The following is a 10675-nucleotide window of genomic DNA, read 5'->3' as shown; positions in this document are numbered from 1 at the left end:
CTATCTAGAGGTGGCTATATTCTATCTAGAGGAGGATATATTCTATCTAGAGGAGGGTATATTCTGTCTAGAGGTGGGTATATTCTGTCTAGAGGTGGGTATATTATGTCTAGAGGTGGGTATATTCTATCTAGAGGTGGGTATATTCTATCTAGAGGTGGGTATATTCTATCTAGAGGTGGATATATTCTATCTAGAGGTGGATATATTCTATCTAGAGGTGGATATATTCTATCTAGAGGTGGATATATTCTATCTAGAGGTGTGTATATCTAGAGCTGGGTATATTCTATCTAGAGGTGGGTATATTCTATCTAGAGGTGGATATATTCTATCTAGAGGTGGGTATATCTAGAGGTGGGTATATTCTATCTAGAGGTGGGTATATTCTATCTAGAGGTGGGTGTATTCTATCTAGAGGTCGGTATATTCTATCTAGAGGTGGGTACATTCTATCTATAGGTGATATATTCTATCTAGAGGTGGGTATTTTCTATCTAGAGGTGGGTATATTCTATCTAGAGGTGGGTATATTCAATCTAGAGGTGAATATATTCTATCTAGAGGTGGGTACATTCTATCTAGAGGTGGGTACATTCTATCTAGAGGTGGGTATATTCTATCTAGAGGTGGGTATATTCTATCTAGAGGTGGGTATATTCTATCTAGAGGTGGGTATGTTCTTTCTAGAGGTGGATATATTCTATCTAGAGGTGGGTAAATTCTATCTAGAGGTGGGTATATTCTATCTAGAGGTGGGTATATTCTATCTAGAGGTGGGTGTATTCTATCTAGAGGTGGGTATATTCTATCTAGAGGTGGGGATATTCTATCTAGAGGTGGATATATTCTATCTAGAGGTGGGTATATCTAGAGGTGAAAATATATTCTATCTAGAGGTGGGTATATTCTATCTAGAGGTGGATATATTCTATCTAGAGGTGGGTATATCTAGAGGTGGGTATATTCTATCTAGAGGTGGGTATATTCTATCTAGAGGTGGGTATATTCTATCAAGAGGTGGGTATATTCTATCTAGAGGTGGGTACATTCTATCTGTAGGTGGATATATTCTATCTAGAGGTGGGTATATTCTATCTAGAGGTGGGTATATTCTATCTATAGGTGGGTATATTCTATCTAGAGGTGGGTATATTCTATCTAGAGGTGGGTATATTCTATCTAGAGGAGGATATATTCTATCTAGAGGAGGCTATATTCTGTCTAGAGGTGGGTATATTCTGTCTAGAGGTGGGTATATTATTTCTAGAGGTGGGTATATTCTATCTAGAGGTGGGTATATTCTATCTAGAGGTGGGTATATTCTATCTAGAGGTGGATATATTTTATCTAGAGGTGGATATATTCTATCTAGAGGTGGGTATATCTAGAGGTGGGTATATTCTATCTAGAGGTGGGTATATTCAATCTAGAGGTGGGTATATTCAATGTAGAGGTCGGTATATTCAATCTAGAGGTCGGTATATTCAATCTAGAGGTGGGTATATTCTATCTAGAGGTGGATATATTCTATCTAGAGGTGGATATATTGTATCTAGAGGTGGATATATTGTATCTAGAGGTGGGTATCTTCTATCTAGAGGTGGATATATTCTATCTCGAGGTGGATATATTCTCTCTAGAGGTGGATATATTCTATCTAGATGTGGATATATTCTATCTAGAGGTGGATATATTCTCTCTAGAGGTGGATATATTCTATCTAGAGGTGGGTATATTCTATCTAGAGGTGGGTATATTCTATTTAGCGGTGGGTATATTCTATCTAGAGGTGGGTATATTCTATCTAGAGGTGGGTATATTCTATCTAGAGGTGGGTATATTCTATCTAGAGGTGGGTATATTCTATCTAGAGGTGGTTATATTCTATCTAGAGGTGGGTATATTCTATCTAGAGGTGGGTATATTCTATCTAGAGGTGGTTATATTCTATCTAGAGGTGGTTATATTCTATCTAGAGGTGGGTATATTCTATCGAGAGGTGGGTATATTCTATCTAGAGGTGGATATATTGTATCTAGAGGTGGATATGTTGTATCTAGAGGTGGGTATATTCTATCTAGAGGTGGGTATATTCTATCTAGAGGTGGGTATATCTAGAGGTGGGTATATTCTATCTGGAGGTGGGTATATTCTATCTAGAGGTGGGTATATTCTATCTAGCGGTGGGTATCTTCTATCTAGAGGTGGGTATATTCTACCTAGAGGTGGGTATATTCTATCTAGAGGTGGGTATATTCTATCTAGAGGTGGGTATATCTCGAGGTGGATCTATGTAGAGGTGGGTATATTCTGTCTAGAGGTGGGTATATTCTATCTAGAGGTGGGTATATTCTATGTAGAGGTGGGTATATTCTATCTAGAGGTCGGTATATTCAATCTATAGGTGGGTATATTCTATCTAGAGGTGGATATATTCTATCTAGAGGTGGATATATTCTATCTAGAGGGTGGATATATTCTATCTAGCGGTGGGTATATTCTATCTAGAGGTGGGTATATTCTACGTAGAGGTGGGTATATTCTATCTAGAGGTGGGTATATTCTATCTAGAGGTGGATTATATTGTATCTAGAGGTGGGTACATTCTATCTAGAGGTGGGTACATTCTATCTAGAGGTGGGTATATTCTATCTGGAGGTGGGTATATTCTATCTAGAGGTGGGTATATTCTATCTAGAGGTGGGTATATTCTATCTAGAGGTGGATATATTCTATCTAGAGGTGGATATATTCTATCTAGAGGTGGATATATTCTATCTAGAGGTGGATATATCTAGAGGTGGATATATTCTATCTAGAGGTGGATATATTATATCTAGAGGTGGGTATCTTCTATCTAGAGGTGGGTATCTTCTATTTAGAGGTGGGTATCTTCTATTTAGTGGTGGGTATCTTCTATTTAGAGGTGGGTATATTCTATCTAGAGGTGGGTATATTCTATCTAGAGGTGGGTATATTCAATCTAGAGGTCGGTATATTCAATGTAGAGGTCGGTATATTCAATCTAGAGGTCGGTATATTCAATCTAGAGGTGGGTATATTCTATCTAGAGGTGGATATATTCTATCTAGAGGTGGATATATTGTATCTAGAGGTGGATATATTGTATCTAGATGTGGGTATATTCTATCTAGAGGTGGGTATATTCTCTCTAGAGGTGGATATATTCTATCTAGAGGTGGATATATTCTCTCTAGAGGTGGATATATTCTATCTAGAGGTGGGTATATTCTATCTAGAGGTGGATATATTCTATCTAGAGGTGGATATATTCTCTCTAGAGGTGGATATATTCTATCTAGAGGTGGATATATTCTCTCTAGAGGTGGATATATTCTATCTAGAGGTGGGTATATTCTATCTAGAGGTGGATATATTCTATCTAGAGGTGGATATATTCTCGCTAGAGGTGGATATATTCTATCTAGAGGTGGGTATATTCTATCTAGAGGTGGGTATATTCTATTTTGAGGTGGGTATATTCAATCTAGAGGTCGGTATATTCTATCTAGAGGTGGGTATATTCTATCTAGAGGTGGGTATATTCTATCTAGAGGTGGGTATATTCTACCTAGAGGTGGGTATATTCTATCTAGAGGTGGTTATATTCTATCTAGAGGTGGGTATATTCTATCTGGAGGTGGGTATATTCTATCTAGAGGTGGTTATATTCTATCTAGAGGTGGGTATATTCTATCTAGAGGTGGGTATATTCTATCTAGAGGTGAGTATATTGTATCTAGAGATGGATATATTGTATCTAGAGGTGGATATATTGTATCTAGAGTTGGGTATATTCTATCTAGAGGTGGGTATATTCTATCTAGAGGTGGGTATATCTAGAGGTGGGTATATTCTATCTGGAGGTGGGTATATTCTATCTAGAGGTGGGTATATTCTATCTAGAGGTGGGTATATTCTATCTAGAGGTGGGTATATTCTATCTAGAGGTGGGTATATTCTATCTAGAGGTGGGTATATTCTATCTAGAGGTGGATATATTCTATCTAGAGGTGGGTATATTCTATCTAGAGGTGGGTATATTCTATCTAGTGGTGGGTATATTCTATCTAGAGGTGGGTATATTCTATCTAGAGGTGGGTATATTCTATCTAGAGGTGGCTATATCTAGAGGTGGATATATCCTATCTAGAGGTGGATATATTCTATCTAGAGGTGGATATATTCTATCTAGAGGTGGATATATTCTATCTAGAGGTGGATATATTCTATCTAGAGGTGGGTATATTCTATCTAGAGGTGGGTACATTCTATCTAGAGGTTGGTACATTCTATCTAGAGGTGGCTATATTCTATCTAGAGGTGGGTATATTCTACCTAGAAGTGGATATATTCTATCTAGAGGTGGGTATATTCAATCTAGAGGTGAATATATTCTATCTAGAGGTGGGTACATTCTATCTAGAGGTGGGTATATTCTATCTAGAGGTGGATATATTCTATCTAGAGGTGGATATATTCTATCTAGAGGTGGATATATTCTATCTAGAGGTGGGTATATCTAGAGGTGGATATATTCTATCTAGAGGTGGATATATTCTATCTAGAGGTGGGTATCTTCTATCTAGAGGTGGGTATCTTCTATTTAGAGGTGGGTATCTTCTATTTAGAGGTGGGTATCTTCTATTTAGAGGTGGGTATATTCTACCTAGAGGTGGGTATATTCTATCTAGAGGTGGGTATATTCTATCTAGAGGTGGGTATATTCTATCTAGAGGTGGATATATTCTATCTAGAGGTGGGTATATTCTATCTAGAGGTGGGTATATTCTATCTAGAGGTGGGTATATTCTATCTAGAGGTGGATATATTCTATCTAGAGGTGGATATATTCTATCTAGAGGTGGATATATTCTATCTAGAGGGTGATATATTCTATCTAGCGGTGGGTATATTCTATCTAGAGGTGGGTATATTCAATGTAGAGGTGGGTATATTCTATCTAGAGGTGGGTATATTCTATCTAGAGGTGGATATATTGTAACTAGAGGTGGGTATATTCTATCTAGAGGTGGGTATATCTAGAGGTGGGTATATTCTATCTGGAGGTGGGTATATTCTATCAAGAGGTGGGTATATTCTATCTAGAGGTGGGTATATTCTATCTAGAGGTGGGTATATTCGATCTTGAGGTGGATATATTCTATCTGGAGGTCGGTATATTCCATCTAGAGGTGGATTTATCTAGAGATGGATATATTCTATCTAGAGGTGGGTATATTCTATCTAGAGGTGGGTATATTCTATCTAGAGGTGGATATATCTAGAGGTGGATATATTCTATCTAGAGGTGGGTATATTCTCTCTAGAGGTGGGTATATTCTGTCTAGAGGTGGGTATATTCTATCTAGAGGTGGGTATATTCTATCTAGAGGAGGATATATTCTATCTAGCGGTGGGTATATTCCATCTAGAGGTGGGTATATTCCATCTAGAGGTGGGTATATTCCATCTAGAGGTGGGTACATTCTATCTAGAGGTGGGTACATTCTATCTAGAGGTGGATATATTCTATCTAGAGGTGGATATATTCTCTCTAGAGGTGGATATATTCTATCTAGAGGTGGGTATATTCTCTCTAGAGGTGGATATATTCTATCTAGAGGTGGATATATTCTCTCTAGAGGTGGATATATTCTATCTAGAGGTGGGTATATTCTATCTAGAGGTGGATATATTCTATCTAGAGGTGGATATATTCTCGCTAGAGGTGGATATATTCTATCTAGAGGTGGGTATATTCTATCTAGAGGTGGGTATATTCTATTTAGCGGTGGGTATATTCTATCTAGAGGTGGGTATATTCTATCTAGAGGTGGGTATATTCTATCTAGAGGTGGGTATATTCTATCTAGAGGTGGGTATATTCTATCTAGAGGTGGATATATTCTATCTAGAGGTGGGTATATTCTCTCTAGAGGTGGGTATATTCTGTCTAGAGGTGGGTATATTCTATCTAGTGGTGGGTATATTCTATCTAGAGGAGGATATATTCTATCTAGCGGTGGGTATATTCCATCTAGAGGTGGGTATATTCCATCTAGAGGTGGGTATATTCCATCTAGAGGTGGGTACATTCTATCTAGAGGTGGTTATATTCTATCTAGAGGTGGGTATATTCTATCTTGAGGTGAGTATATTGTATCTAGAGGTGGATATATTGTATCTAGAGGTGGATATATTGTATCTAGAGGTGGGTATATTCTATCTAGAGGTGGGTATATTCTATCTAGAGGTGGGTATATTCTATCTAGAGGTGGGTATATTCTATCTAGAGGTGGGTATATTCTATCTAGAGGTGGGTATATTCTATCTAGTGGTGGGTATATTCTATCTAGAGGTGGGTATATTCTATCTAGAGGTGGGTATATTCTATCTAGAGGTGGGTATATTCTATCTAGAGGTGGGTATATTCTATTTAGCGGTGGGTATATTCTATCTAGAAGTGGGTATATTCTATCTAGAGGTGGGTATATTCTATCTAGAGTTGGTTATATTCTATCTAGAGGTGGGTATATTCTATCTAGAGGTGGGTATATTCTATCTAGAGGTGGTTATATTCTATCTAGAGGTGGTTATATTCTATCTAGAGGTGGTTATATTCTATCTAGAGGTGGGTATATTCTATCTAGAGGTGAGTATATTGTATCTAGAGGTGGATATATTGTATCTAGAGGTGGATATATTGTATCTAGAGGTGGGTATATTCTATCTAGAGGTGGGTATATTCTATCTAGAGGTGGGTATATCTAGAGGTGGGTATATTCTATCTGGAGGTGGGTATATTCTATCTAGAGGTGGGTATATTCTATCTAGAGGTGGGTATATTCTATCTAGAGGTGGGTATATTCTATCTAGAGGTGGGTATATTCTATCTAGTGGTGGGTATATTCTATCTAGAGGTGGGTATATTCTATCTAGAGGTGGGTATATTCTATCTAGAGGTGGCTATATCTAGAGGTGGATATATCCTATCTAGAGGTGGATATATTCTATCTAGAGGTGGATATATTCTATCTAGAGGTGGATATATTCTATCTAGAGGTGGATATATTCTATCTAGAGGTGGGTACATTCTATCTAGAAGTTGGTACATTCTATCTAGAGGTGGCTATATTCTATCTAGAGGTGGGTATATTCTACCTAGAGGTGGATATATTCTATCTAGAGGTGGGTATATTCAATCTAGAGGTGGGTATATTCTATCTAGAGGTGGATATATTCTATCTAGAGGTGGATATATTCTATCTAGAGGTGGATATATTCTATCTAGAGGTTGGTATCTTCTATCTAGAGGTGGGTATCTTCTATTTAGAGGTGGGTATCTTCTATTTAGAGGTGGTTATCTTCTATTTAGAGGTGGGTATATTCTACCTAGAGGTGGGTATATTCTATCTAGAGGTGGGTATATTCTATCTAGAGGTGGGTTTATTCTTTCTAGAGGTGGATATATTCTATCTAGAGGTGGGTATATTCTATCTAGAGGTGGGTATATTCTATCTAGAGGTGGGTATATTCTATCTAGAGGTGGATATATTCTATCTAGAGGTGGATATATTCTATCTAGAGGTGGATATATTCTATCTAGAGGTGGATATATTCTATCTTGAGGGGGGTATATTCTATCTAGAGGTGGGTATATTCAATCTAGAGGTGGGTATATTCTATCTAGAGGTGGGTATATTCTATCTAGAGGTGGATATATTGTATCTAGAGGTGGGTATATTCTATCTAGAGGTGGGTATATTCTATCTAGAGGTGGGTATATCTAGAGGTGGGTATATTCTATCTGGAGGTGGGTATATTCTATCAAGAGGTGGGTATATTCTATCTAGAGGTGGGTATATTCTATCTAGAGGTGGGTATATTCTATCTTGAGGTGGATATATTCTATCTGGAGGTGGGTATATTCAATCTAGAGGTGGATTTATCTAGAGATGGATATATTCTATCTAGAGGTGGGTATATTCTATCTAGAGGTGGATATATTCTATCTAGAGGTGGATATATTCTATCTAGAGGTGGATATATTCTATCTAGAGGTGGGTATATTCTATCTAGAGGTGGGTATATTCTATCTAGAGGTGGGTATATTATATCTAGAGGTGGGTATATTCTATCTAGAGGTGGGTATATTCTATCTAGAGGTGGGTATATTCTATCTAGAGGTGGGTATATTCTATCTAGAGGTGGGTATATTCTATCTAGAGGTGGGTATATTCTGTCTAGAGGTGGGTATATTCTGTTTAGAGATGGATATATTCTATCTAGAGGTGGGTACATTCTATCTAGAGGTGGATATATTCTATCTAGAGGTGGATATATTGTCTCTAGAGGTGGATATATTCTATCTAGAGGTGGGTATATTCTCTCTAGAGGTGGATATATTCTATCTAGAGGTGGATATATTCTCTCTAGAGGTGGATATATTCTATCTAGAGGTGGGTATATTCTATCTAGAGGTGGATATATTCTATCTAGAGGTGGATATATTCTCGCTAGAGGTGGATATATTCTATCTAGAGGTGGGTATATTCTATCTAGAGGTGGGTATATTCTATTTAGCGGTGGGTATATTCTATCTAGAGGTGGGTATATTCTATCTAGAGGTGGGTATATTCTATCTAGAGGTGGCTATATTCTATCTAGAGGTGGGTATATTCTATCTAGAGGTGGATATATTCTATCTAGAGGTGGGTATATTCTCTCTAGAGGTGGGTATATTCTGTCTAGAGGTGGGTATATTCTATCTAGAGGTGGGTATATTCTATCTAGAGGAGGATATATTCTATCTAGCGGTGGGTATATTCCATCTAGAGGTGGGTATATTCCATCTAGAGGTGGGTATATTCCATCTAGAGGTGGGTACATTCTATCTAGAGGTGGTTATATTCTATCTAGAGGTGGGTATATTCTATCTAGAGGTGAGTATATTGTATCTAGAGGTGGATATATTGTATCTAGAGGTGGATATATTGTATCTAGAGGTGGGTATATTCTATCTAGAGGTGGGTATATTCTATCTAGAGGTGGGTATATTCTATCTAGAGGTGGGTATATTCTATCTAGAGGTGGGTATATTCTATCTAGAGGTGGGTATATTCTATCTAGTGGTGGGTATATTCTATCTAGAGGTGGGTATATTCTATCTAGAGGTGGGTATATTCTATCTAGAGTTGGTTATATTCTATCTAGAGGTGGGTATATTCTATCTAGAGGTGGGTATATTCTATCTAGAGGTGGTTATATTCTATCTAGAGGTGGGTATATTCTATCTAGAGGTGGTTATATTCTATCTAGAGGTGGGTATATTCTATCTAGAGGTGAGTATATTGTATCTAGAGGTGGATATATTGTATCTAGAGGTGGATATATTGTATCTAGAGGTGGGTATATTCTATCTAGAGGTGGGTATATTCTATCTAGAGGTGGGTATATTCTATCTAGAGGTGGGTATATTCTATCTAGTGGTGGGTATATTCTATCTAGAGGTGGGTATATTCTATCTAGAGGTGGGTATATTCTATCTAGAGGTGGCTATATCTAGAGGTGGATATATCCTATCTAGAGGTGGATATACTCTATCTAGAGGTGGATATATTCTATCTAGAGGTGGATATATTCTATCTAGAGGTGGATATATTCTATCTAGAGGTGGATATATTCTATCTAGAGGTGGGTATATTCTATCTAGAGGTGGGTATATTCTATCTAGAGGTGGGTATATTCTATCTAGAGGTGGGTATATTCTGTCTAGAGGTGGGTATATTCTGTCTAGAGATGGATATATTCTATCTAGAGGTGGGTACATTCTATCTAGAGGTGGATATATTCTATCTAGAGGTGGATATATTGTCTCTAGAGGTGGATATATTCTATCTAGAGGTGGGTATATTCTCTCTAGAGGTGGATATATTCTATCTAGAGGTGGATATATTCTCTCTAGAGGTGGATATATTCTATCTAGAGGTGGGTATATTCTATCTAGAGGTGGATAAATTCTATCTAGAGGTGGATATATTCTCGCTAGAGGTGGATATATTCTATCTAGAGGTGGGTATATTCTATCTAGAGGTGGGTATATTCTATTTAGCGGTGGGTATATTCTATCTAGAGGTGGGTATATTCTATCTAGAGGTGGGTATATTCTATCTAGAGGTGGGTATATTCTATCTAGAGGTGGGTATATTCTATCTAGAGGTGGATATATTCTATCTAGAGGTGGGTATATTCTCTCTAGAGGTGGGTATATTCTGTCTAGAGGTGGGTATATTCTATCTAGAGGTGGGTATATTCTATCTAGAGGAGGATATATTCTATCTAGCGGTGGGTATATTCCATCTAGAGGTGGGTATATTCCATCTAGAGGTGGGTATATTCCATCTAGAGGTGGGTACATTCTATCTAGAGGTGGTTATATTCTATCTAGAGGTGGGTATATTCTATCTAGAGGTGAGTATATTGTATCTAGAGGTGGATATATTGTATCTAGAGGTGGATATATTGTATCTAGAGGTGGGTATATTCTATCTAGAGGTGGGTATATTCTATCTAGAGGTGGGTATATTCTATCTAGAGGTGGGTATATTCTATCTAGAGGTGGGTATATTCTATCTAGAGGTGGGTATAT

The sequence above is a fragment of the Salmo salar genome, chromosome 05 (assembly GCF_965601325.2).
Source record: "Salmo salar chromosome 05, fSalSal1, whole genome shotgun sequence".
Classification (NCBI taxonomy): Eukaryota; Metazoa; Chordata; class Actinopteri; order Salmoniformes; family Salmonidae; genus Salmo; species Salmo salar.
Note: the sequence above shows the minus strand (reverse complement) of the source record.